General features: G+C 40.6%; 1 protein-coding gene and 1 non-coding gene across 3 annotated transcripts in view; one reads left to right on the plus strand and one right to left on the minus strand.

The window, feature by feature from the left end:
* Positions 1 to 27,045, minus strand: part of LOC145342124 (plastin-3-like) — a 112,542-nt gene that overhangs the window by 78,798 nt on the left and 6,699 nt on the right. The window lies entirely within an intron of this gene.
* On the plus strand, positions 25,612 to 25,803 carry LOC145342780 (U2 spliceosomal RNA). Its single transcript, XR_013886631.1, has one exon. It is a non-coding gene; the product is annotated as a U2 spliceosomal RNA (small nuclear RNA).

Below are 27,045 nucleotides of genomic sequence, written 5' to 3' on the forward strand. Positions count from 1 at the left end.
AGAATATAAAATCAGGGAGGTCTTGCTGCAACTACACAGGGCACTGGTGAGTCCGCAGCTGGAGTACTGTGTGCAGTTTTGGTCGCCGCACTTGCGCAAGGATATTCTGGCCTTGGAGGGAGTGCAGAGGAGGTTCCCTAGGCTGATACAGGAGATGAGGGGGTTGGACTATGAAGAGAGACTAAACAGACTGGGTCTGTACTCGTTGGAGTTTAGAAGGCTGAGGGGGGATCTTATAGAGACGTATAAGATAATGAAAGGGATGGATAGGGTAGAGGTAGAGAGATTCTTCCCGCTCACAAAGGATAGTAGGACTAGAGGGCACAGCCTCAAGATAAGAGGTGGGGGGGGGGGGGGGCAGTTTAGAACGGAGTTGAGGAGGAACTTCTTCACTTAGAATCTCTGGAATTCTCTGCCCGTTGAAGTGGTGGAGGCTACCTCGCTAAATATATTTAAGACATGGGTAGATAGGTTTTTGACAGACAAGGAAATTAAGGGTATGGGGAGGAAGTGGGAAAGTGGAACTAAGCCACTTCAGATCAGCCATGCTCTTATTGAATGGCGGGGCAGGCTTGAAGGGCTAGATGGCCTACTCCTGCTCCTATTTCTTATGTTCTTACCTCATGGTTACACACAAGGCCTTAGCCTGACTGACATTGAGATGCATAAACAACTTATTTATTCATTGGAATATATGAAGTAATAACAGAGAAATAAGCTATTCAGTCCAACCAGTCTGTGTGGCGGATATACAATGACATGCCATATCTAAGTGCGCACACAGATAACCAAGATGTGGGGCTGGGATACATCCCCACCCCCAGTAATGACACTGGTTTGATTTTGTAAGTTCCTTTTGACATTTTGGAGATATTTTTCGTTACAGTGCCCCACCAGGGATCATCACTAAGTTTTTTAGGGATGCTGGCCTTCATAGCGAGGGGGATTGAATATAAAAGTAGGGAGGTCTTGCTGCAGCTGTATAGGGCATTGGTGAGGCCGCAGCTGGAGTACTGTGTGCAGTTTTGGGCGCCGCACCTGCGCAAGGATATTTTGGCCCTGGAGGGAGTGCAGAGGAGGTTTACTAGGCTGATACCGGAGTTGAGGGGATTGAGCTATGAGGAGAGGCTGAATAAACTAGGCTTGTACTCGTTAGAGTTTAGAAGAATGAGGGGAGATCTCATTGAGACGTATAAGATGATGAATGGGATGGATAGGATAGAGGTGGAGAGACTCTTCCCACTCAAAAAAGACAGTAGGACTAGGGGGCACAGCCTCAAGATAAAGGGGAGGTGGTTTAGAACGGAGTTGACGAGGAACTTCTTCACTCAAAGGGTGGTGAATCTCTGGAATTCTCTGCCCGTTGAAGTGGTGGAGGCTGCCTCGCTAAATATTTTTAAGAAGCGGGTTGATGGGTTCTTGATAAGAGAGGGGATTAAGGGTTATGGGGAGAGGGCGGGAAAGTGGAACTGAGCCACAACAGATCAGCCATGATCTTATTGAATGGCGGGGCAGGCTCGAAGGGCTAGATGGCCTACTCCTGCTCCTATTTCTTACGTTCTTATGTTCTTAACTGACATATCAGAGCATCAGTATGCTCAGGGACTGTTAACTTGTCCGTCTACAAAGCTAACTATTTTGTTGCTTTCCTGTGTGATGAACAGTATGAAATAAACATTATCAGAAAATGTTCTGTTCATTCACATATTTCAAGATAAACAAACTAATTTGTTGGTTTACAAGGAGCCTCACATCACAATAATGTTCTTCTCAGGGACTGTTAACTTGTCTGTCTACTGTTGTGACAAAGCTAACTATTTTGTTGCTTTCCTGTGTGATGAACAGTATGAAATAAACATTATCAGAAAATGTTCTGTTCATTCACATATTTCAAGATAAACAAACCAATTTGTTGGTTTACAAGGAGCCTCACATCACAACAATGTTCTTCAGTTTGCCTTTGAACAAGGTTTAAAAAGTGTGAGAGAGATTACATTGACCAGTGCACATGGCAAAAGGTCATGATCCTGAGCTAATGCTGTTGTCTATCTTGTTATCAGGCACTAAAAGTGTGCAGTCAGCATAAGACGTGAGGTCCTTGCTTAGGGAGTGACCCATAATGGTGAACCTGCAAAGTCTCATCTTCTGTTGCCACAGTGAAATTTACGACATTCATTCAGGAAAGGTTTAAAATAGGTAGTTGCTCCAAACCAATGAACGATTGAACAGCTTACTTACATCCAACCAGAGTCTGGGTTTATTAACTAGTTTGAAATAAACAAAAACATTCAACTTAAAATGGTTTTGCTGGTTTATTTTTACAACCAAGGCACAAGAACTCATTAACTAGTAACCAAATAAAGAGTTTACTTGACAATGAGTTCAAATAATCACTTTCAGACTCACAGGAGCCCAAGTAGGGATTGTGCAAATATTTTTAAATATTCAGGTGTTGGTGCTTGCTCTTCAATAAAATCCAATTCAATTCTCATAACACAAGAACCCCAAGTCATACATCTTCCTCAACACTATTCCTGAACCCACTCTGACGTTCTTCTTGAAGGCCAGGTACAAAACTGTGTGGGGAATATTTTATTTTCAATCACAATCATTTCCTTTTGTTCGAGAAACAAAATGCCATCAAAACTTGTCAGCACATCATCTGTAATTTTCCTGGCCCAAAAAAAAATGGCTTGAACTGCAGAATAAAGAACGAAAAATCCAACAGAATCCTGCCTCACTTCAAACTCCCTACCACATAATAACATACTTTATTTATTCACCGTAACCAGAGGGGTTAATAATACAAACATAATTACAGAATATGATTCTCAAACTGCTGATGAAATAAATCCACGAATCTGGTGGAACAAAACTGGATTTGACTATTATTTTAATTATCAAGACTATGTTCCAGAAAATTCTCGTATTACATCTTGCACCCTTCCTCCATACATTTTCTCCACAGTTGGAATTAGTCACAGAGTTAATTCAGTGCTGCTCTCCTGAATCCTATACTTATGGTGCACGGAAATATCCAGTAATAAATTGTTCAAAGGCTGAAATGAAAGGACACATCAACACCACTGTGATATTGTGGCCACCTTAACATTAGAACCATACAAATTAAATTTGCTCATTTCTCCATGAAGACGGTGGGCATCGGCAACGACAAAACATGAGGTCACATCTACAAAAATAATAAAGCCTGTTTATTTCTAACACAGTTGTCCTGTGAATAGTTTGTCACAATTCCCTCTCATCAATTTAACCCAGTACTAGATGAACAAATATGTTTGGTAAACTATAACTCATGATATTTTTGTTGCAATCCTGAAGATTGCTCCTCAGAAGTCCAAGGACCTGTTTAATTTGAATGTTGTCTGCCGAAAGTGGAATCCTCATTCAAGATAGTTTTTGACGTGGATAAGATGAGATCACATGATGCCAGCTTATAATCCAATAGGTTTATTTGAAATCACATGCTTTAGGAGCACTGCTCCTTCGTCAGGTGAAGTGGAACAAGGTGCACAGGCACAGAATACGTAAATGGAATTCTGTGCCTGCGATCTCGCTCCACTTCATCTGATGAAGGAGCAGCATTCCAAAAGCTTTTGATTAGTCCCACCATTCTTGCAATTCCAGAAGACCATCTTGCAAGGAACTGATATGACCTTCAGTTTTGCCTAATGCATAAACCATGCAGTCATCTGCTAATAGATGAACAACTTTTTTAAAAAAAAAATTTGGGAAGGTTTGTTTTTATGTCAAGAAAAATAAATACTCCAATGCAGTTCCCTGGGTTATTCTCATCACATCTCAAGTAGATGATTCCCCATCATACACCACTATTGGTAAGGACATGCCAGATCCAATTGACTAATGTTCATCTGATTCCATGTTGACAGACGAAAAACTTTGTCAATGGGTTTTGAAAAATTTAGTATTGCCATACAAGTAGTTTAGTCTCTTTGAGATTGACGCTAGGTCATTGACAGTCTGCAAAAGGCATGTTCCAGACCATCTTTCACCTAAAGACTATACTGAGTATCAACCGAGTGTCTACTTATTTACTGTGAGTTTCAAAGTGCTTCATGACATGAGAAGGAACAATACGTTCAAGCAGTTTGCAAATGGTGCTGGTGAGAAAACACTGGGCTTTAGTTTTCTGACTAACTTTTGTCTCCTTCTGGAATGTCACTGATGTTAGCTTGTTTCCATTGGTCTGGTAAGCTTTACTGGCTATCCCTCATAGGCGAGGGTGACTGTGTCTTCCACAAGTCCAAAAGGTGTCTGGTGACGGCGATACTGGACCTGCAGAGCATTTGTTGTCATGCAGGATGTCTGGTCGTTCAGGTCATGGCACATTCTTTTTGCTGTTCTTGTTTTTCCTCTTAATTTTAAGATTGTTGGGTCACAAACTGCTCAGATCCTTCTCACAGACTGTGCTACCATCTGGTTTGTTCCAGGGAAATATAGGGGGCAGCACAGTGACAAGCACTGCTACCTCACAGTGCCAGGGACCCAGGTGCGATTCCTGGCTTGGGTCACTGTCCGTGTTTGTACATTCTCCCTGTGTCTGCATGGACTTCCTCTGGGTGCTCCAGATTCCTCCCACAGTCCAAAAGATGTTCAGATTAGGCGAATTGACCATGCTAAATTCTCCCACAGTGTACCCAAACAGGTGCTGGAATGTGGCAACTAGGGGATTTTCACAGACTTCATTGCAGCATGAATGTAAGCCTATTTGTACTAACAAAGAAAACTTTACTTTAAAATGATAGTAGCCTGTTGTTGATCTAGTCCTGAAGACTTCACAATGTGACACAGCAGGCAGAGAGAAGGATGGATCTTTTAGGTTTTCTGTTGAATTAAATTCGGCACTTTTGCTTTTATCTTACCCATAGCTAGGGAGTGTCTTGGATTACGCGCACTCAGTGTGAGATGTAGTGCGGCTTTCAATGCTACTGTAACCAAACTGACCTCCAAATTGTCGAGATTCTTGTGCACGTTTTTACTGAAGACCCCCTTCCTCACTGCCGGAAACCTATTATACGTTTTAACAACAGTTCTATTCACATTGTCCACAATCATCCCCCCTAACAACTTATCTGGTATTCAAGTAAAACTAAATTTACCACAATGCTCCAACATTACCACCAGCCTCTTCCTGCTGCTTATAAACATGTCCTTTTAATATACATCACACTAAGTATAACATGCTACCCTCAGAGAAGTGATATTGTGCAGTGGTATTAGAAGATAGCTGTTCATGACCATTTCTACTTTGGTTAAATACAGAAGTAAAGCTGCGAGCAAAGAATCTTTAGTGTTTTTGCTTGGCTAAAAAGAAATATTCAAGCCATAAAATATACACATGGTTCACTTGCCAAATTGGTCTTGAACAATTAAGGGTGAAGATCCAATCTTTTGAAGCAGCTTAAATAGCAATCTATCACACTGGGCTGCTTGGAGCTACAATGATCAACAACATCAATCTGAGCCATGACTAACCATTCATACAATCCTAGCCAAAAATCATTTTCCTTCATAAGAAGGGACATAGAATATCTGATTAACAGATTTGAGGTTATTAAAATGAATTGGAGAGAGAATTAACACTAATACCACTAAATAGCCACGTTGCAGAATATAGTGTATGCGTGTGTTTGTGAGAGGGTGTGCACACACTTGGGGGAAATGCAGTTTCAATGTTCATCACTAAGATTGGCTTGGTAGCACCACTACTGACAGAGCTGGTCAAGTCCTGCAAGTTCTGAACTTTCTGCCAAAGTGACCGTGAGGGAGTTGGTGAGGGAACCAACACAAGGGAAAAACCTACATGATCTCGTCCTCACCAATTTACATGTTGCATTTTTCCATGACAATAAAGTGACCACAGTCCTGGCAGAGATAAAGTTTCTTTTCACACTGAGAATACCCTCCATCATGTTGCGTGGCACTATCACCATGCTAAATGGGATAAATTTTGAGTAGATCTAGAAGGTCAAAGAAGGGTATCCATGAAGTTCTGAAAGTCATCAGCAGCAGTAGAATTATATTTAACCACATTATGGAATCTGTTGGCATGACATAACCTTCACTCCATCATTATCCTCAAACCATGTATAGACAGTTGAAAAGCTAAATAGAGGAGGCTCCACAAACATCCCGAGCCTCTGTGATGGGGGATCCAGAACATTAGTGCAAAATGCATGGCTAAAGCATTTGTAATCATCAAGAGCCAGAAGGTTGTTTCAACTCAGTCTCATCCTCAGGGTGCCAACATCACAGATGTCAATCTTCAACCATTTCAATTTATTCTACATGAGATCAAGAAACAGCTGAAGGCACTGGATGCAGCAATGGCCAAGGCCCAAACAAATCCCGGCTATAGTACAAAGACTTGTGCACACCTAGCCAAGCTGCTTTAGCAAAACTATAACAGTGGCATCAAATTGACAATGTGGAAAATTGCCATGGTATGTTATGTCCAATTACTGCAACATCAGTCTACTTTCAATTATCAACAAAGTAGTGGAAAGTAATGGATAGTACCGTACTATCAAATGGCACTTATTCAGCAATACTGTAACCTACTTAGCAATGCTCAATTTGAGTTCTGCCAGGGTCATTTAGCTCCAGATTTCATTACAGCTTTGGTTCAGAAATGGACAAAAGAGCTGAATTCCACAGATGAAGTGTGAGTGCCTGCCCTTGACATCAAGGCAGCATTTGCTCAAGTGGACATAAACGTCCCTAAGCAAAAAATCAAAAGCAATGGGAACCAGGAGGAAATTTCTTCACTGGTTGGAGGCATACCTAACACAAAGAAGCTGGTTGTGAATATAGGAGAACAATCATCTCAGTCCCAGGACTTCACTGCAGGAGTTTGTCAGGGTAGTGTCCTCAGCTGCCTCATTATTGACCCTCCCTTCATCATAAAGTCAGAAATGGTAATGTTTGTTGGTGATTGTATAATATTCTGTACCAATCAGAACTCTTCAGATAACACACCAGCCCATGCTCACATGCAACGAGTCCTGAACAGTATTCAGGCTTGGGCTGATGAGTGGTAACTGACATTTGTACCACAAAAAGGACCAAGAAACAAACATTTCCTTTAAGAGGGATCTTATCATCATCCCTGAAAATTAAACAGTATTTTGTTTTAAACGTCATTGTGATATAAACAGGGCCTAGTTTTAAGGCTGATAAAATTGGATATCCTAAATTAAAGAATTGGGCATATTAGAAATCAAACACAGTCAAACCTCAGGCAGGCCAATTGTACAACACACAAACCTGTCTGGGCCTGATTCATCAATCTCCCATCAAAGGTTGCTGCACTCTACTGATACTTAGCAGGAGATTATTGCACCCCATTGAAATGCACCGACCTATTGTTAGAAGCCCAGATCGGGCCAGACTTTCTGTCATCGTGAGTTCCTGCAGTTGGCTTAATCTGATAACAGGTTACACGCAAACAACAGCATGGAGATGGACACTTGGGGGTGCACCCTGGTGTCCTGTCAGACAGACATCAAGAAACCCACTGGGTATTGGAACCCCCTCCTGGAACCTTATTGGCCGGAAGCCAGGGAAGTTTCTGGAAAGGCAAGCAGGCAGGGGATAAAGGAACACATTTTCAGACACCAGCAGTGATGACTCGATGAAGGAGGCGACTCTTGACCATTCGGAAGACTGACCAGTGAAGGAAGGAAGGAAGGAAGAAGCTGCCATCAAGACTCACCTTCGTGACGACAGACCAGAGGGAATCGAGCCTGCAGTTTTAACCAAACCATCTTTGCAGGTAGTATATCTGATTTCGGGGTATCCTCTTGTTTTATGTGGGTAATTTAAGGGTTAGTAGTGCTATTGTTAATAAACTTGTTGAACCTTTACTTGTGTTTGTCCTTTGTCCATCTTGCAAATAAGGGCACCGGGGTAAAACATTGGAGTAAGCAAACTGGTCAAAAGTACCTGAAATTTTTAAATTACGACATCATATATATATATATATATATTTTATTATATACAGAACAGTTTATTAATTATACTAGTTTGTGAAACCTCTCGTCACTTCAATGTCCAGCTCCTCAGACTGAAGTTTACTAATGCTGATCAGCACATCCCATCAAAAGCAAGATACGATGAGCAGGAAGCAAGTGGGCACAACAGCAAATCTTGCCCACTACACAATTAACACTGGCAAGTTACACTATCCATGACAAGCCAACTATCAAAAACACTGGCACTAATTGTTAAAATGGCAGCGTGGGCTCGTTGGGCCGAAGGGCCTGTTTCCCGCGCTGTGTTGTTCTTTGTAATTTGTATAAAAGGAACTCCACAGTGGCTAACTTGCTGATAATCAGCAGCAAGACCGGAAGGCAAGTAATAACTGGAGGTCAATCTCAGCTTTACAAAATACTTCTCTCTCTGCGATGAGGAGGAATCTGACGCAAACTGGACTGGAATCACTTGTGGATTGACCACAGAAAAAGGAAAATCCACACAACCTGAGCCATGATAACAAACAGCGACACAATTAGGATCTGGAGGCTGTAGAAATTGCTATTAGTTTCACATTCTGCATCTAATAATGATGATAGATTTGTTGTAGCATCGCCCAGTTGTGCTTGCTGTGCTTTCCTGTCACTTCCTGTAATTGAGGGATTGTTTCCAATTCTAATTCTTCAGAGCACTTTGCTGCTGGGATTTCTGGTGCCGCTTGAGCATTGTGGCGGTTTTTGGTATTGTCAGACTGGTGCATCAACAGGGCAACAGATTCCTACCACTAGCATATGTGTTTACTCTATGCCAGCACTGCTGGATGGGACCATCAGTGGACAGTCTCCAGGCCAAATCTGAAGATGGAGTGTGGGATACTTTCTATATTATGAGTAACATTACAAAATGAGTTAAAAATTAACTCTTCACAAAGTAAAGCCTGTTACTTTACAATTTAGCCTCATCTCACAGGAGGTGTTAGAACCACAGAATCCCTACTGTGCAGGAGGCCATTTGGCCCATCAAGTCAGCAGAGACTGTCTGAATGTGCATCTTACCGAGTACCTAAGTGCCGGAACATGGCAACTAAGGGATTTTCACAGCAACTTCATTGCAATGAAAACGTAAGCCTACCTGCTACACTAATAAATAAACTTTAAAGAAGGAAACAAGCATTTTATATCTTTTTTCCACAGTAGAAGTCACATAAAACATGCTGTGAAGAGTAGAAGATCAAGAGGCAAAAGGAAGAAAGTAGGAGTAATGGGAAAACTAATGGAACCAAAGGCTGTTAAATCCCATAGATCTGATGTCCTACCTACATCCTAGAATTTTATAAGAAGTGACTGCAGACAGTTGATGCATTAGTTATAATCTTCCAAAATTCACTAGAAACTGGAAAGATACCAAAGGATCAGAAAACTGCAAACGTCAGACAAACATGTGAATTAGGAGTAGGCCATTAAGCCCCTCAATCCTATTCCACAAGATCATGGCTGATTTGATTTTAACTTCAACTCCACTATTCTGTCTACCTTAATAACCTTTCATCCCCTTGCTTATCAAGAATCTATATTCAAAAACTCTGCTTCTATTTCCTTTTGAGGGTGGCACAGTGGTTAGCACTGCTGCCTCACAGCGCCAGGGTTCCAGGTTCAATTCCGGCCTCGGGCCCGTGTGGAGTCTGCATATTCTCCCCATGTCTGTATGGGTTTCCTCCGGGTGCTCCAGTTTCCTCCCATAGTCCAAAGATGTGTGGGTTAAGTTGATAGGCCAATTTAGCATGGCCAGAGTGGGATTAGTGCGGTAAGTGTGTGGGGTTACAAGAATAGGGCCTGGATGGGATTGTGGTCGATGCAGATTTGATGGGCCGAATGGTCTTCTACACTATAGGGATTCTATGATTTAAAAAATATCCTTTCTAAATTAACTAGAGAAGCCCTTTACTCTATATTTATAGATAGCTCTGGTGCTCTATTTTTTCATCCTTTTTAATCTTTTAGTCATTCTTTGCTGCCACCAGCCTTATAGAATTACATGCTTTTTTTAAAGTTTGGTACTGTCTTTAACTTTTGCAGTTAACCACAAATGGTGGGTTCTCCCATTGGAATTCATCTGAAATATCCCCTTAAGTGACTGCTACTCAGCTCTACTGACCCATCCCTTAACCCAATTTGCCAGTTCACTTTAGCTCCAGTCATAACATCATCCAAGGAAGGACAGAAAACAGGAAACAGTAGGTCAGTTAAGAACATAAGAAATAGGAGGAGTAGGCCATCTAGGCCCTCGAGCCTGCCCCACCATTCAAGCAGTTCAGTTCCACTTACCCACCTGTTCCCCATAACCCTTAATTCCCTTGTTGATCAGAAATCTATCTACCTGTGACTTAAACATATTCAACGAGGTAGCCTCCACTACTTCAATGGGCAGAGAATTCCAAAGATTCACTACCCTCTGAGAGGAGAAGTTCCTCCTCAACTCTGTTCTAAATTGACTCCCCCTTATTTTGAGGCTGTGCCCTCTAGTTCTTGTTTCCTTTCTAAGCAGAAACAATCTCTCTGCCTCTACCCTGTCTAGCCCCTTCATTATCTTATATGTCTCTATAAAGATCCCCCCATCAGCTTTCTAAACTCCAACGAGTACAGGCCCAACCTACTCAATCTCTCCTCATAAGCCAACCCTCTCATCTCCAGCATCAACCTGGTGAACATTCTCTGCACTCCCTCCAAGGCCAATATATCCTTTCGCAACTAAGGGGACCAAAATTGCACACAGTACTCTAGTTGCGGCCTCATCAGTACCTTGTACAATTGCAGCAAGACCTCCCTTCTTTTATACTCCATCCCTCTCACGATGAAGGCCAACATTCCATTTGCCTTCTTGATCACCTGCAAATTGAGTTTTTGCGATTCATGCACAAGGACCCCCAGGTTCCTCTGCACAGAAACATGTTGTAACTTTCCACCATTTAAATAATGGTCCATTTTACTATTATTCCTTCCAAAGTGGATAACCTCACACTTGCAGTTAGCCTAATGCCTGTCATTGGGAAAATGCTGGAATCTATTAATGAGATAGTAACAGGACATTCAGTAATTAGAGTCAACGTGGTTTTGTGAAAGGGAAATCATGTTTGACAAATTTATTAAAGTTCTTTGAGTTTGTAACAAGAATGGATAAATGGGAAATAAATAGATGTACTATATTTTGATTTTTAAAAGGCATTGAATAACGATGCCACATAAAACATCACTGCACAAGAGCTCATGTTGTTGGAGGAGGTATAATAGATGAATAAAGGATTGGCTAACTAACAGCAAACAAATGGTCAGGACGAACATCTCATTTTTAGTTTGGCAATCTACAGTGGAATGCTGTTGGGATCAGTTCTGTGTTGAACAGGTTGGGTCTTCATTCATTAGAAGATTTGATTTTAGAAGTTTAGAAGATGTGATTTTATCAAAATATACAAGTTCAGAGATGAAGAAATTGTAGTCTCAGAGGGTTGCTAATCTTTTAAATTCCCTCGGCGGGCAAGTCTGGCTGATTGAATTTAGTAAGAAGTCTCACAACACCAGGTTAAAGTCCAACAGGTTTATTTGGTAGCACAAGCCACAAGCTTTCGGAGCGTTGCCCCTTCATTAGGTGAGTGGGAGTTCTGTTTACAAACAGAGCATATAAAGATACAAATTCAATTTAGAAAATAATGTCTTTACAGGTAATCGAGTCTTAAACCTACAGAGAATTGAGTGGAGACAGGGTAAAGCACAGGTTAGAGAGATGTGTATTGTCTCCAGCCAGGACAGTTAATGAGATGAAGGTATTGCCACATCATGATTGAATTTACTCAAGATTGAGTTAGACAGATTTTTGGTCTACAAGTGAGTCAATGGTTATGAGGGTCAGGCAAGAAAATGGATTTAAGGCCACAAATCAGATCAGTCATGATCCTACTGACTGACGGAGCAGTCTCAAAGGGCTGAATGGCCTATGCTTGTTCCTATTTATGACCCTTTTGATTATTTGCTTAATTTTTTTTTTAAATTGCATACGGAGACATTGCCTCTACTTGTTGGTATGAAGTTCATAGAGAAAATCAGTCAAGTTAATATAGTTAATCACAAACACATACACATTTCATCAAAAAACATCCATTACTGGAAATGAAAAACATGCATCACCAGACTCTTCATTGAAATAAAAAAACTAGGATAATTTCTCCCCCGCACCACACAAAAAATACTTTTCAAACAGTGACAGCACCTATCAGTACATTTCTAATATCCAAATACCCATGACACATTAGAGGCTACATTTCCTGCATTACATCAGTGAACCACACTTCAAAGGTGGTTATAAATTGCACTGGTATGTCCTGAGAGGCACTTAGTCATTCTTTTAAACACTCCCATATACAGATTAGTCTGTTCAAAATGGATCTGACATGAATGATCATGCCTGTTTTCCAAAATGTCATGGACATGTGCTGTTAATTTTATGTGCAATCAAAGACAATAAATATCTCATCTTTATCACCTGCATACTTTCCCATTATTACTTTGCAAATTTAAATCATAGAGCACATTTCTCTGCTTTTGGAGCTGGCTTTTGTTGGGCAAAAAAGTGATTCTACCTGGAGAAACCTATAGCCAGGACTTTCCAGAAGATACCAGCAGCAGGAAGGGCCAGAAAATCCCACCCTCTCTCAACAATGGACTTTTCAATCTTCTTAATCTGTGAAGTTTCTTCAGTTTTCTCAAGCAGAAAATCCAATGAACATCAAAGAACAATTACACATTAAAACAACTTTGTATGACAGATGCAAACTTCATTTTCTACATTAATTGGAAACTTCCAGCATTCAATTTCTCTTGTACAAATTCACCACTTTAATGGTTACTTCTAATTCATGACAATATATTCCCAATCTCTGAAACATCACTCTGCACTTACACACTTCAGTTCTATTTCTTCTTCTAGCTTCTCAAACGCCTTAATCAATAATAAATGGTAACTCTTCCCCCAGATCCCACATCCTAAAAACATTTCCTTCAAATATCAACTGTTTTTAGAGATTGTTAGTTGGCACACTAGCTCAAAGTCCATCTCGCACTGATTTTTAAAAATTCGTTCATGTGTTGTGCATGACCCCACTCCACATTTACTCTACGTTGTTCAACTGCGAACCCCTCTCAGCCTCAAAATTTATTCTTCAAGCTTGTCCCAATTTAAACAATGCCTCTGTGAAGACAAAATTGTACCAAGATTCCAAATATTTTGCCTCACCAACTCACCACGCAAATGTCAGAGTAAATTGTCCAGAGACTGGGAACGAAACAAAGATGCAAACTATTGCCACTGAAGCAACAAACACTCACAGGAAAATACAATAAGGGCTGAATGGCCTCCCGCTGTCACTGTTTTAAATTCATTAGCCCTTTGAAACTGAATCGTGACTGTGGCAGGTTGCATTAACTGAGACCGAGACACACAGAGGGGGAGTGAAGAGTTATCGCCAAGATAAACAGCACTTCAGTATGAGCTGATTTTGGATGTTGACCTTCTACATACAAATTCAACAATCGTGCTGCATAAAGGTTCCAAAATACAACATGATGGCAGATCGCAATCTAATGCTAAAATCACAAATCGCCAGCACATATCCAACCAGTGCTCAAAAGCATTATCTTAATGAAACTCAGAGGCTATAATGGGATCCAATTGGCAGTGACACTCTGGCCTTGGGTTGCATAAGACACAAAAATAGCTTCATTACTCAACCAATTACCTACACAGTGGTGAATATCAGGAATTCTGTCTGTGGGAGCAATGAGTTATCACACAGCAGAAGGCTTACATCTGAAGCCATCTAATGCTGAAACTATTTAGTCCTAAGGGACTGAATACAGCACTTACACTGGCTCCATCTCTCTTCAAACTAGATCAGTGGTATTTAATTACCTGGCGCAAAACACTTTAAAATTGTTATGATTTATGATAAAACAATGAACAAAATACAGTGATGGTTTAAAAGAACCCAAAATATTGCATTTTCAAATGGACAAGTTTTGTATGGCAATCAGGTTTGATTTTTTTCTGAGACATCTCTGAGTAAATCATTATTCTTCAAGTCATTTACTTGTGCTACAAGAACACACATCACATATCTTATTGTACTGGATTGTCTGCTGGACGAGTCCAGATTTACTCCGTACTCGCATTACAAAACAAAGATAATAGAAATAAGTAGGAGGAGGGTTGTCTACAAAACCTTCTATCAAAGGAAGTCACTTCCCCTGTAAATAGCTAATACCACACAAATTGATACGCTGCTGCTGATCAGGCACAGACCAACATTATCAAAATCAACTCTCCAATGTCCTATGACATATGGTTTCCCAAACTGAGTCGTCATCCTGGATGTTTTGGTTGGGAACTCAAGAGGCAGTAATGGCTGCCATGGAGATTGGGCTTACTTCTGACAGCTATAAGGCTCATATCAGTCCCTTCCTTCTGCTCTATTGGTGGGCGTGGCCTGCTCTGAGGGGCCTAATTGCTGCAGCAAAAAAAGCCAAAGGTTGTGTGTACCCTACTTTTTCATCAATTCCCCCAACTCATTAGCCAATGCAAACCAACAGTAACCCATACCCTGCAACAAGCTGGCCACCTTTTCTATCTTTGGAAAGGCTAAAGCTCATAAAAATCCATCTAAATTTCAGAGATCTACACATGTAGCTTTATTCAGAATATATTTGTGCTAAAGGTTTTGTGAGCCAATGGAGGAGGAGGAGGAGGAAGAACCTTTATGACTGTATGACACACCAACATTTTCAGCTGTGTAGAACTAAAATCTTATCATGGTGACAATCATAAAATCTGGTTCTGCATGTAATTTGCAATCATGTGTAGGTCGTTTACCTACTGAAATCAATCTTCAAGATTTCATGTAGCCAAGCATTGTAGTGAGTTATAAAGTAAATTCTGAAGAGTTAATTATTCATGAGTTCCAAGTGCAAATTTTAATTTTCCAAGTATTTAGTTGCTTCAAATGGTCTGCACAATGATAGCCATCTGTCTAAAGGCCCCCACCTCTCCCAACATGCCTTCAACAGCTTTCATTCTGTCCCCAGAATTTTCACTCTGGGATCACAAAGTCTGAAGCATTAAAATGAGGATTTGCAACAGGAAACAGTTTGGGAAGCTTTGTTCCATGTTAACATCCAGCTTATAAACAAATAGTGATAGGGACTGAACTATGATAAATTTGAACTTTTTTTTGTTACTTTGGAAATGAAAGGACATAGAATCTTATATGGTGCCTTATCATGGCTGCCCTCGTAACCAACTGATTATTTAATCTGATTAGAGCAGAGTCAAAACGGTTTACAAAAGGGAAATCATGCTTGCCAAATCTGTTGGAAGTTTTTTTTGAGGGTGTAACCAGCAGGGTAGATAAGGCAGGAAATCAATGTATGAAGTATATCTGGATTTTCAATAAGGCACCACAGGAGAAATTGTTATACAAGATTAGGGTTTATAGTACTGGACATAATATGTCAACAAGAATTGGGGATTTAGCAATGGACAGAGAGCAGAGAATAAAGGGATCATTTTAGGGATGACACAGGATTAGTGTTTGGACCTCAGCTATGTTCAGTATCAATGACTTAGATGAGGAAGCCTGAGTACTATATCCAAGTTTTCTGATGTTACAGAACTAGATGGCAAAGTGAGGAGGATTGGAAGACGGTTGTAGGGGGATTCTGGACTGAATAAGTCATGGGGCAAGGAGGTAGAATATGGAGTATATCACAGAGAAATATTAAGTTGTTCACTAATCAAGTTAATAGGAAAAATACAAAACGTATTTGAAATGGTGAGAAGCTATTAAATACTGGTGTTCAGGTGGATTTGGGTGTCCTTATTCACAAAATAAGTCAACAAGCAGCTACCCTGTGCAACTATGAAGACATATGGAATGTCAGCCTTTATTTCAAGGGCATTGGAATACAAGAATATGGAAATTTTGCTAGTTACACAGAGCTTTGGTGAGACCATATCTAAAGCCTATACCTGCCTTACAAAGCTTGATAATGTTGATTCCTGGGATAAGGGGACTTCCCTATGAAAGGGAATCAAGTAAATTGGGCCTGTATTCATTGGAGTTTAAAAGAATGAGTGAACCTTTTGAAATGCATTACAGACTCAGAGGGCTTGACGGTTTAGATGCTGAGAGGTTGTTTTCACTGCCAGAAGTGTCAACAACTAAAGGGTCTTGGCTTCAGGATAAAGGACTGGCCATTTTGCATTGATGGGAAAGAAGTCATTTAATGGTATGGAACTCAAGTAAAAATGACATTTTAGAATCCATAGAATCTCTACAGTGAAGGCGGTAATCCAGCCCATCGAGTCTGAACTGACTCGCCAAAAGAGCATCTTATCTCCTGCCTTTTCCCTGTAACTTCACACATTTACCATGGCTAATCCACCTAACCTACACATCCTTTTTTTCTCTCTTATGGTACAATAATAATGTTTTGTTTTTCTCTTTTTCATTCACAGTTTTTAAGTCGGTCCACCTTGTGTCCAACGAGGGGCATACACGCGATGGGTGGTACTTGGGCTGCTCATGGTTGTTCGAGATTGACCTAGTGCTTCATGTCGTTAGTGTGTGCTTAAATTGGACCAGATACTGGGCAAGACGACAGATCTGTGACTATCACTGATTGCTGTGCAGACACATGGATTTGGGCCGGTGTCTGTGGGAGTTTGTGCATTCTCCCCGTTCTTGCGTGGGTTTTCTCCAGGTACTCCAGTTTCCTCCCACACCCCAAAGATGTGCTATTAGGCTGACTGGCAGTAATAAATTGTCCCTAAATTAGTTTCCCTCAATGTGGATGGCCATAAAACATTAGATAAGGGTCATGGATGGAGGGGGGGACTGGTGGTGTTAAGATGGCAGCATGGGCTCGTTGGGCCGAAGGGTCTGTTTCCCAGGCTGTTTTTGTTCTATCCTTGGACACTAAGGGGCAATTTAAAATGGCCAATCCATCTAACCTGCACATCTTTGGACCATGGGAGGAAAAACACACGTACAGACACGGGGAGAATGTACAAACTCTACACAGTCACCCAAGGCCAGGCTCAAACCTGAGTCCCTGATGCTGTGAGGGAGTAGTGCTGATCCTGTCACCAAGCATTTAATATTCCACTCTGAGACATTTGCAAGAATATCAATGTCTGGGAAAGCAACTTTATATTGTGCCAGATTGGTTGGCAAGTGGACACTGATTGGTAGAGGCATTGACACGCAGAATTCACCAGCTAATAGTTACTGACAGTTAACTGCCAAATATTGCTTGAAATTACAAAGACAGCTTGGCTCTGACTGTTCAAGGCACTGCCTTGAGGAACAAACCAGAGGATCACTGTCATTATTCTGTTTCATTGAAACAGGCACAATGTGTATACGTGTTCTTTCTGTCTGCAAAGAATAGGGCCGTGTGTTAATATCTGTAGCTTCCAGTGCATGCAAACGTGCCACACTGAAAGCCAAACTGACAGTCTTAAACCAGTTATCAGCATAATTTTTAGCAAACAGAGAATTATTTCGCAAATGTTGTCCAATTGTGGTATCACATCTAACATGTGCATTGCAAGTATTGGCTGGTTGGGTAAAGTCTGTACTTCACTTGTTGCAAAACCTGTTCATTATACCAGAAGCTACGAGCCATATATTCTTTGCAGGGAGAAAGAACATGTATACTCATTGCATCTGTTTCATAAAACAAAATAACTGATTGTCATGGAGAATGAGCCAATGAATGGCTATGTCTTGACAAATCAGGGAGAATCTGTCTGGATTAAATTTCAAACAATGCTTGGCATTTGACTGTCAGTCAACATCAACTAGTGCATTCTCCATAGCAATACCTCTACCAGAGTGCACTTGCCAACCAATCAGCACCTTTTTTCATACAATTTAAAATGTTTCCTCTGACATTCTTACAATTGTCCTGTTGAAAAACGTCTTCACTCAGACATTTGTGAATCTTTATCCACCCTGGGGGACTGTGGTTGCCAGGTCAATGTGTTCAAGATTGAATCAATAGATTATTCTGGCACTTAGGGAATCAAGCTGATTCCCTGCTGATTGCTGGGAAAGTGGAGTTAAAGTAGAGATTCTGTCACATTCTTACTGACCAGTGGAACAGACCCGAAGGGCCATAAGGGCTGCTCCTGCTCCTATTTTTGATGTTCTCGTGTACAGCATAATGATTGATGGAGGTATTCATGGCAGTCACTCTACATTTAACAAAGTCCCATTGAGTTAACACATTTTTGATGTTATTTAAGGGAACAATGTAGGGCAAAATACTAGTTCTCCTGCCCTTCTGTGAACAGCATTGTGACACTTTTCTCATCAATGTGAACAGGTCTCAGCCAGATGACAGCACCTCCCAACAGCACCTTCCACTGCTCAAGTATTGTACTAAGTGTCAGCTGAGATTATCTGCTCAAATATTGAAGTTTAGGCACAGTTACTTTTGACTCAAAATGCAAACATCCTACTAACTACACTGACTAACGAAATATGTGAAACAGCTTCCAATCACGTCAGTTTGACAGTGTGGTATGCAAAAATCCAAAAAAAATTCAGAAACATTGACATAACACCATCTATGAACAGCAACACACGTTTTCCACAGAAACATTTTCCCATCTCTGAAACACCTTTTCAATAAAATTGATAAGCTTTTGAGCATTCCAGCTTTTATCACGTCAAATCCCAGGAAAGCTGTGGAGACTTATCTCACTAGCGTCAACATACATTAACACACGGCCCTATTCTTTGCAGACAGAAAGAACATGTACACACATTGTGCCTGTTTCATTGAAACAGGCACAAAGTGACAGCGATTCTCTGGTTTGTCCCTCAGGGCATTCGAGGGGGAAAAAACCCAAGTATTGCTCTTTCCCATCCCCAGATCATCTTATACAAGTTCACACTACAAACTGCAGAGAGCCTCAAGGTGAAAGAAGCTTTTTTTTAAATTCATTCACAGGATGTAGATATTGCTGGCACTTACTGCCCATCTGCAGCTCTCCTGGAGAAGGTGATATTGAGCTACAGTTTTGAACTGCTGCAGTCCACATGGTGACCACTGCCACATTTCTGTGAAGGAGGGAGTTCTAGGATTTTGGCCCAGAGACAATGAAGGAGTGGCAATATAGTTCCAAGTAAGCTTGATGAATGGCATGGAGGGCAATCTGCAGTTGGTTCTCCCATGCACCTCCTGCTCTTGTAGTAGAGTTGGCAAGTTGGAAGATGGTTTCAAAGGAGGCTATACAAATTGCTGCAGTGCATCTTTTAGATGACACACTGCAGCCATTGTGCATCAGTGGTTCTGAATAGGATGTCTAGCAACCAAGTTGCTTTGTCCTGGATGATAGAGCTTCTTGAGAGTTGTTGGAGCTGCAGTCATCCAGGCAAGTGGAGTGTATTCCATCACACCCTGACATGTGCCATGTAGGTGGCTTTGGAATGGGAGGTGAGTTACTCACCACAGAATTCTCAGCCTTTGACTTGCTCTTGAAACCACAGTATTTTTGTGGCTGGTCCAGTTTAGTTCCTGGTCAATGAACAGCTCAAGGATGCTTATGGTAGGGGGCTGGCAATTGTGATATCACTGAACATCATGGGAAAATAATTAGATTCTCTCTTGTTTGAGATGGTCATTGCTTGTTCCTTGTACAACACCAATTTCACACACCACAGCCTAAGCCTGAATGTGCTTCTGACCTTGATATATGTGCATATGGTCTGCTTCTTTATCTGAGGAGCTGCAAACAGAATTCAATACTTGTGTAATCAGCTGTGAACATCCCTGGAGGGTAGGCCAGCTGAAGGTGGTTGGGCCTCAGATATCCTGCTGCAGTGATGTCCTGGGTCTAAGATAATTCATCTCCAACAATCACAACTGTCTTCCTTTGCACCAGGCAGGAATCCAACCAGCAGAGAGATGCTAAGTATGCTCCCATCCCCGATTCCCATTGACATGAATTTTGCTCAGGCTCCTTAATGCTACACTTGATCAAATGCTGCCTTGATGAATGTAGTGTCACCCCCACCTCACCACTTGTTTGTACCAAGGCTGTAATGAAATCTGGAACAAAGGTGCTATGGCAGAATCCAAATTGAGCATCTGAGAGAGATTATATGTGAGAACAGTTGTTGGATAACAACGGTGATGACACCCTTCATCACTTTGCTGACCCATCAGGATAGACCCATGGGGCTGTAACTGGCCACATCGGATTCGTGTGGTTGTGGTGGTGGTGGTGGTGGTGGCACTCAGCTCTCAGGACCACTCCCTCCCTACCGTATATTACTTTGCCACCTCTACCAATGTGTTAATGCTCCTGATGGAATAAGGGTTGGTGATGGCAGAGTCTGGGATATTGGTTGAAAGGCATGAATACTAGGATTTTGAGACAATGGCTACCTTAGAAATTCAAGTTTTACACAAGTATCTTCGACTAAATTGTTAACCAAAAAGAGGGATCAGCTTTTACTCAAGTAATATTTGAAGAATTTAAATCTATCCTCTCCCATCAATTACTGCAGAGTTGCTAGTTCAGAGACTGTCCCTGCCAACATCACCCTCAAACACAAAGGAAGCATCATTATTGAATTTTAATTTAGAAATAGATAACCTTGCTGGAAATAGACTTGAATTTGTATACATTAAATTCAAATTTATCAAATTAATTAAAAGCCATAAAAACAAATTCATATAATTTCATTCAGATTTTCTCATGGCCAATTGCCTTGGTTGATACTGTCTTCCCTCCCATTTTGCTCATTGTTTGACTAGCTGTAATGTTAACATTCATGGGAGTGTTAGCCATGCTCCCAACGCAGGTCAACCTCCATTCATTCTTTGTGAATGTGGTGAAATAAACCACTGAAATGCGATAAGTCTGTCATAATGTCTGCTGGGAGACACTGTGAAATCTTAGTTTTCTGTCACAGTACAAAATTGTTTCTCTTCAGAAATCGGCCAGATGTCACTTTGATTTCCATAATGCTCAATTTTCTTGCTCTTCAGGGAGAAGATTCAGATAGATCTTCAGGAAACACAGTCAGTTCAAGCAATTGTCACAACCTAATTTGCAACTGTGGTCACATACCAGGTTTCTTTTGTTTGCAGATTTATTCTTAAACATTTGCTTAAGTGCCATTAACATTTGTGCTATTCACACTACTTTCCAGGTTTTAGACCTTTTTAGCCAGCTCACACAGTACTTCCAAGAGCTCCTGTTTCCTCTTCTGCCAAACCAAAAAACTGACTTCTGCCCAAGAGTGATTTGCCTCATCTCCTAAGAAAGTCCTGTGTTCCTCTTTCTGCGTATAACTGCTTTCTCTTTGTCTTTGTCTGCAAATGTGCATTGATTGCCCTTACTATCCAGCTCATCTGCTTGCACCTTTTCATTGCATCTGCCAGCCATATGGCTTCCTCTTTAATGTTTTTCTTGTTGATATTGTTTCCAGGTCAAGGGTTGCCAAATCTCATGGACCAATATTTCTCATTATTCATAAGAACATAAGAAGTAGGAGCAGGAGTAGGCCATCTAGCCCTTCGAGCCTGCCCCGCCATTCAATAAGATCATGGCTGATCTGTTGTGGCTCAGTTCCACATTCCCGCCCTCTCCCCATAACCCTTAATCCCCTCGCTTATCAAAAACCCATCAACCCGCGTCTTAAAAATATTTAGCGAGGCAGCCTCCACCACTTCAACGGGCAGAGAATTCCAGAGATTCACCACCCTTTGAGTGAAGGGTTATAACAAAGAAGTTATATTTGATCCCTTTACAACTGATACAAACCCTTAAAAAAACCTTGTTAAAAATGTTTAAATGATTACATTTTAAAGAATTGCAAATTTTGCTTACTCAACTGCCTTCAGGTCAAAGGTCATCACCTATGTGATTATAACAAATACTGATTTCGTTGCTACATTACTACCATACAACTTGTACAGTTGCAACCTTACTTCAAGCAACATTGAATCTTAAAAGTAACACTTTGAATCAACACACTTGCAAATGAGATTCCAAAAAAGTCACCTCCCATATTAAGAAAATACATTTTTGAATGCATGAGCAAAAGTTCTATTTGAATTTTCCAATCCATATCACCCTGCCAATAAGTGAGCTTGCAATTTCTGGGTTGTACTCAGATCATGCTGGAGAAGGAAAAGAACAAAATCATACTGCTCAAAGTAACTAAAGTTTGAGAATTCTATTACAACAAGACGGTCACCCCCAAGCTGCTCCAGGTGTGAATAGCTCTTCGGCTGGAATTTTGTACATAAGATCTTAACTCTGGTTGAAATCCACACCAGCTCATGCATTGCTTAACATATAATCGAGGAGCCCAGAGGGAAATCTAAACTATTTACACAAGACTTCCTTTCACATATCCCAGAATCAAATTTCAAGGTGGTTTCTTTAATTATATTTGCAGTTGTGTCGCACGGAATGAACAGTGCTCTGTCTTAAGGCATATTACATTCCCTTTTAAGATCTATTTGTAGAAATTATGGACTTTTCATGAAATGGGATGGGAGGGGTTAGCTGGAGGGAGGATAGCTGCTGCTCAGAAACAATGTTCAAGCCTCTTGTTCAACCTGGGATTGAGCACAGAAAATCAAGACGCTCCAGTCAGTGCTGAGGGACATTGGACGAGATGTTAAAATCAAGGCCCATCTGCCTGCTCAGGTGGATGTAAAAGATCCCATGGAAGAAGAGCAGACGAACGGTGAACCTGTTGTTATTGCCAGTGTATTAGCCAATATTTATCCCTCAATTCACATCACAAACAGATTATCTGGTCATCGTCACATTGCTTTTTACGCGAGCTTCATGTGTGCAGATGAGTTGCTGCATTTCCTACATTAAAACAGCAATTACACTTCAAAAGTACTTAAATAGCTGCAAAGTTTTTTGGGACAACTGGTGGTCCTGAAAACTGGTCTGTAGATTCACGACTTTCTTTTTTTTCAAACTGGTGGTGGACAGAACTTGTTTCAGTGGAACAACGTTTGACTATTTTCTTCATTCCCCCACAGCCACCCCCTTTAGCCACGGAATCAACTTGCTGGGGACAAACATTCTGCCGAGCTTCCTTAAAACAACATCTAAAAAAAAGTTGCTGTGCACTTTTTCCTTCCTTTTTTTGGGCATTTGCTATGCACCAATTAGGTGCCCATGCTGCCTACATTGCAGCAATGATCAAACATGCATAACTGGCTGTCAAGTGCTTCGGAATGTCCCGTGATTGCAAAAAGCACAATATAAATGCATGCCTTATGCTTTATACGTGGAGTTGTTAAGATACATGTTATGTCTAGTTTCCAGCTGTGGTTATCTTACACTAAAATAAATTCAGATCGGGTATTCACAAAAATAGTGAAGAGATTTCCCTCATTAAGAGATTGTAGAAAATTCTCTAATTCAATTGTAAGTTAAAAGAAAATAACTGGAGCCAGAACCTTATCCCAAGCTTAACTTAATATAAATATTCCAAAAATTCATCTGTTAAGCCAAGGAGATTGCTATCCAATTTTTTGAAGATCAGACCATCTGATTTGTTCAAATATTTGTACAGATTTTTCAAAATACCCCTTCAAATAGTTCTTCAAATCCAGGAAGTCCCAGTAACCCATTTTAGGAACATTTAGGTGTAACAGTGGTTACATTCACATCTGAGTCAACAGGATGTGAATCAAGTTTCAACTCAGAGGCTCAAGCCTCACAGAACCTACCTTAACTCTACAGTACAGTACTGAAACATTTGGGTGAGACATTAAGCTACGGTTCTGTCTGCCCTCTCAGGTGCCCCTCTCCAAAGATGAACAAGGTGTAGGTTCTCCCCTCCTGATCAATATCTATCCCACAACTGATATGACTAAAACTGATTATTTGATCATTTCACCTATTTCATTGCCATTTGTGGGATCTAACTGTGCACAAATTTGTTGCCACGTTTCTTACATTAGGACTATGACAACAATTCAAAAGGACTTTATTGGTTGCAAGGTGCTTGTGAGCATCCTCAGGCGGTAGTCTTTTATTTGGCCCCAGCGCTCTCCTAGTTGAACCTGTTCTCACACACTGGTGAGAACAGAGCATATACTGTCCAGAACAAGGAAGGCTGTTGCCTTCCCCAATAATCATGCAGGTCTAGAGCAGTCACAACCAACACAGCTGTGTCAGCTAATTCTACACAAATTAGGAGTTTGGATCTGGAACCTTCTCATCTGCACGATGTACATTATGGGCAACATTTATAAAAAGGACTGGGAGAATGTCATCATTTAGTCAAATATCTACTGCAGAAAATTCAATTCTGCTACCTGGAGTTCACCGGACTGTCTTAAGTACTTATAATTTTGTACAAGACAGTTCACCAGTGTTCAACATGACTTTATGTTGAGCAACTCATCTCATTTCTTCTTGATCACAAAGATCACCTACTTTCATCAAGGTAACATCAGCTGCAACCCTCATTCATTTCTTTGTCACCACTTGATGAGGCAGTTTCTTCACTAGCTCAACCCAGTCTCCCATCCACCACTCTCGAAACTTCATGCTTTGCCATTTAAAAATGGGGGAGGGTCTCCAATTTAAGGCAGAAATGAGAAGAATTTATTTTCTCTCACAGGGTTGTTAATCTTTGGAACCTTGTTCCCCAGCGAGCCATGATGGCAGGTTCAATGAACTTTGTTTTTAAGGTAAAGATAGAAGATTCTTGACGAACAAAGAGTCAAAGATCATCAGGGGCTGGAAGAACGTGGAGTTGAGACCACAATCACATCAGCCAAGATCTTATCGAACCTGAGGTGGTTCAGGTCCACGAGTCAAATGCCTACACCTGCTCCCAATTCGTATGAATGTGGGTACATATGTTCATAGTCTGTATCTTCACCTGCACCAGGTCCACTTATACATCACTCATTCTCATTGATCTAAAACACCAACCAGTCCCTAATATCTAAAACCTTGAATTCTTATTTCTGACCATCATGGCTTCATCCCTTCCTATCTCAGTAATCCCAAGAAATCCCCATTCCTTTGGCTGGTCTAGTGCACCTCTCCCCACCTCACTCATCATCAGTAGGCATCCTTTCAATCCATGTCACTCCATACTCCCCACCCGGCCCCTGAGACACCATTCTTTGAAATTCCCTAAGTCTCTTCTCCACTCTCTACTCCCTTAAAGCCCTTGCATAAAAAGTTACTCTTCCAGCAAATTATTGGTTACTCCTCTGTAAATCGCCTCTTTTGGTCCTATGCCAATTTTGTTTTGATATCCTACTTGTCAAGTACCTTGAGAAGTTTTAATACCAGAGCTGTGCAAGATGAAGAAACACATTGTTGTTTGCTAGCAATCTGAACATAGCAACGCCAACCTTAAGGGCATCCCAGAAAAGGAAGAAGGGTGTGTGTAGTATTCTCAGCAAAACACTAGTCACTATTCAAAACTGCAAGTTGCCAGTCAGAGAGGCTGTAAGAACTGAAAACTATTCTGTGCTAATCGCTTCTCGGCCTTTTGGCTAAGATCAAGTGTAGTATCAACAAGCTGCACTTGGCTGAAGTCATTAGATTACATTTCAGCTTCATTTGAAGCAATTTTTTGAAGCAGCATCTCAGCCTTTGGGCTAAGATGCAAATTAGATCAAGCCTTGGAGGAGGAGCTACACCTACTCCAATCAGCTTGGATCATGTAGATCACGCCCAAGACAGGTGGTGAGAGCCCTGTCTTGTCAGCTTGGATTGGGAATGTCCCAACTTGTTGGGACTCTGAATTGGCTTTAATTTGACTTGATTGGATTGGAATAAAGTTATAAAAAAATTTAAACCACTTTTTGGGTAAATTCAAGCTCAAGATGGGGTGCAATGCCTCATCTTGTCAGCTTGAATCTTGTTTGTCTCTCTTACAGGAACCTTGAATTGGATTCAATTGTTTTTTTAAATTGGATTCAATTGTTTTTAGAATGTTTTTTGGAACAAGTAAGATTTGGATTTACCCAGTCCATTCTGAGCACTGGTTTTATAACTTGAAGATAGGGTTAAAAAAAAATTAAAAATAAAATTAAAAACCACAGTTGGGACACAGATCGAACATAGATAATTTATACATTTTACAAAATGTATGTCCAATATAACATCTATAATTTGCAGCCTGATTGGAGGATGATAACAAGGTAGCTACTTAGAAACAGACCTGCTTGAAGTGCATTGCCTGAGTAGCAAATTGAAGAAAACATACAGAGTTGCAGATTAACTGCTACATACATTTAAACATAGGTCCCCTTTCATCCCCGTCTGTCTAATACAGTAGCTAAACTAACCAACTGCATGTGGAGCATATAACAGCATCAGAGTAACAACTGTTTCATAAAGTACTTATTTGGTATAAGACAGAGTGGACATAATTCCAACTTCTCATTTATCAAAATAGAGAAATGCAACAGTTAAAGAAGCAAATTAAGCGTGACTTGAAATACTTTAATACAACCCAACGCAAATAGTCAGATTGAAAACATTCAATTAACAGAACCATCATCAGGTAAACATCGAAGTACAACAGAATTGAACTCTTTTGTTATTTCCATAGTCCTATGGCTGTCTCGCATATTATCCCACATAAAAGGCTGAATTCATATTTCAGAATACACCAAGTAAATCAGTTCTACTTAATAATTCAGAACATGAATAAGTAAAAACACAGAAGTGTAACCACACCAGATAGAGAGCATCTAATTAGCAAAGCAGCATTATTGTACATCAGATCCACATTTTTGGTGCCACTTAAATTGTTACAGGAAAGCAAGGCTTTCCAAAACACAAACTGGAACAATGGCACGTGCATACAATTTGCATGCAGCACAATAAACCAAGCAAAAGCAGAGTTCTATGAATACTTAAAAACAAATTTACATTAGCATGATATCATTCAACACCCGG

Source organism: Carcharhinus amblyrhynchos, chromosome 4 (assembly GCF_965287045.1).
Source record: "Carcharhinus amblyrhynchos chromosome 4, sCarAmb.v2.hapA, whole genome shotgun sequence".
NCBI lineage: Eukaryota > Metazoa > Chordata > Chondrichthyes > Carcharhiniformes > Carcharhinidae > Carcharhinus > Carcharhinus amblyrhynchos.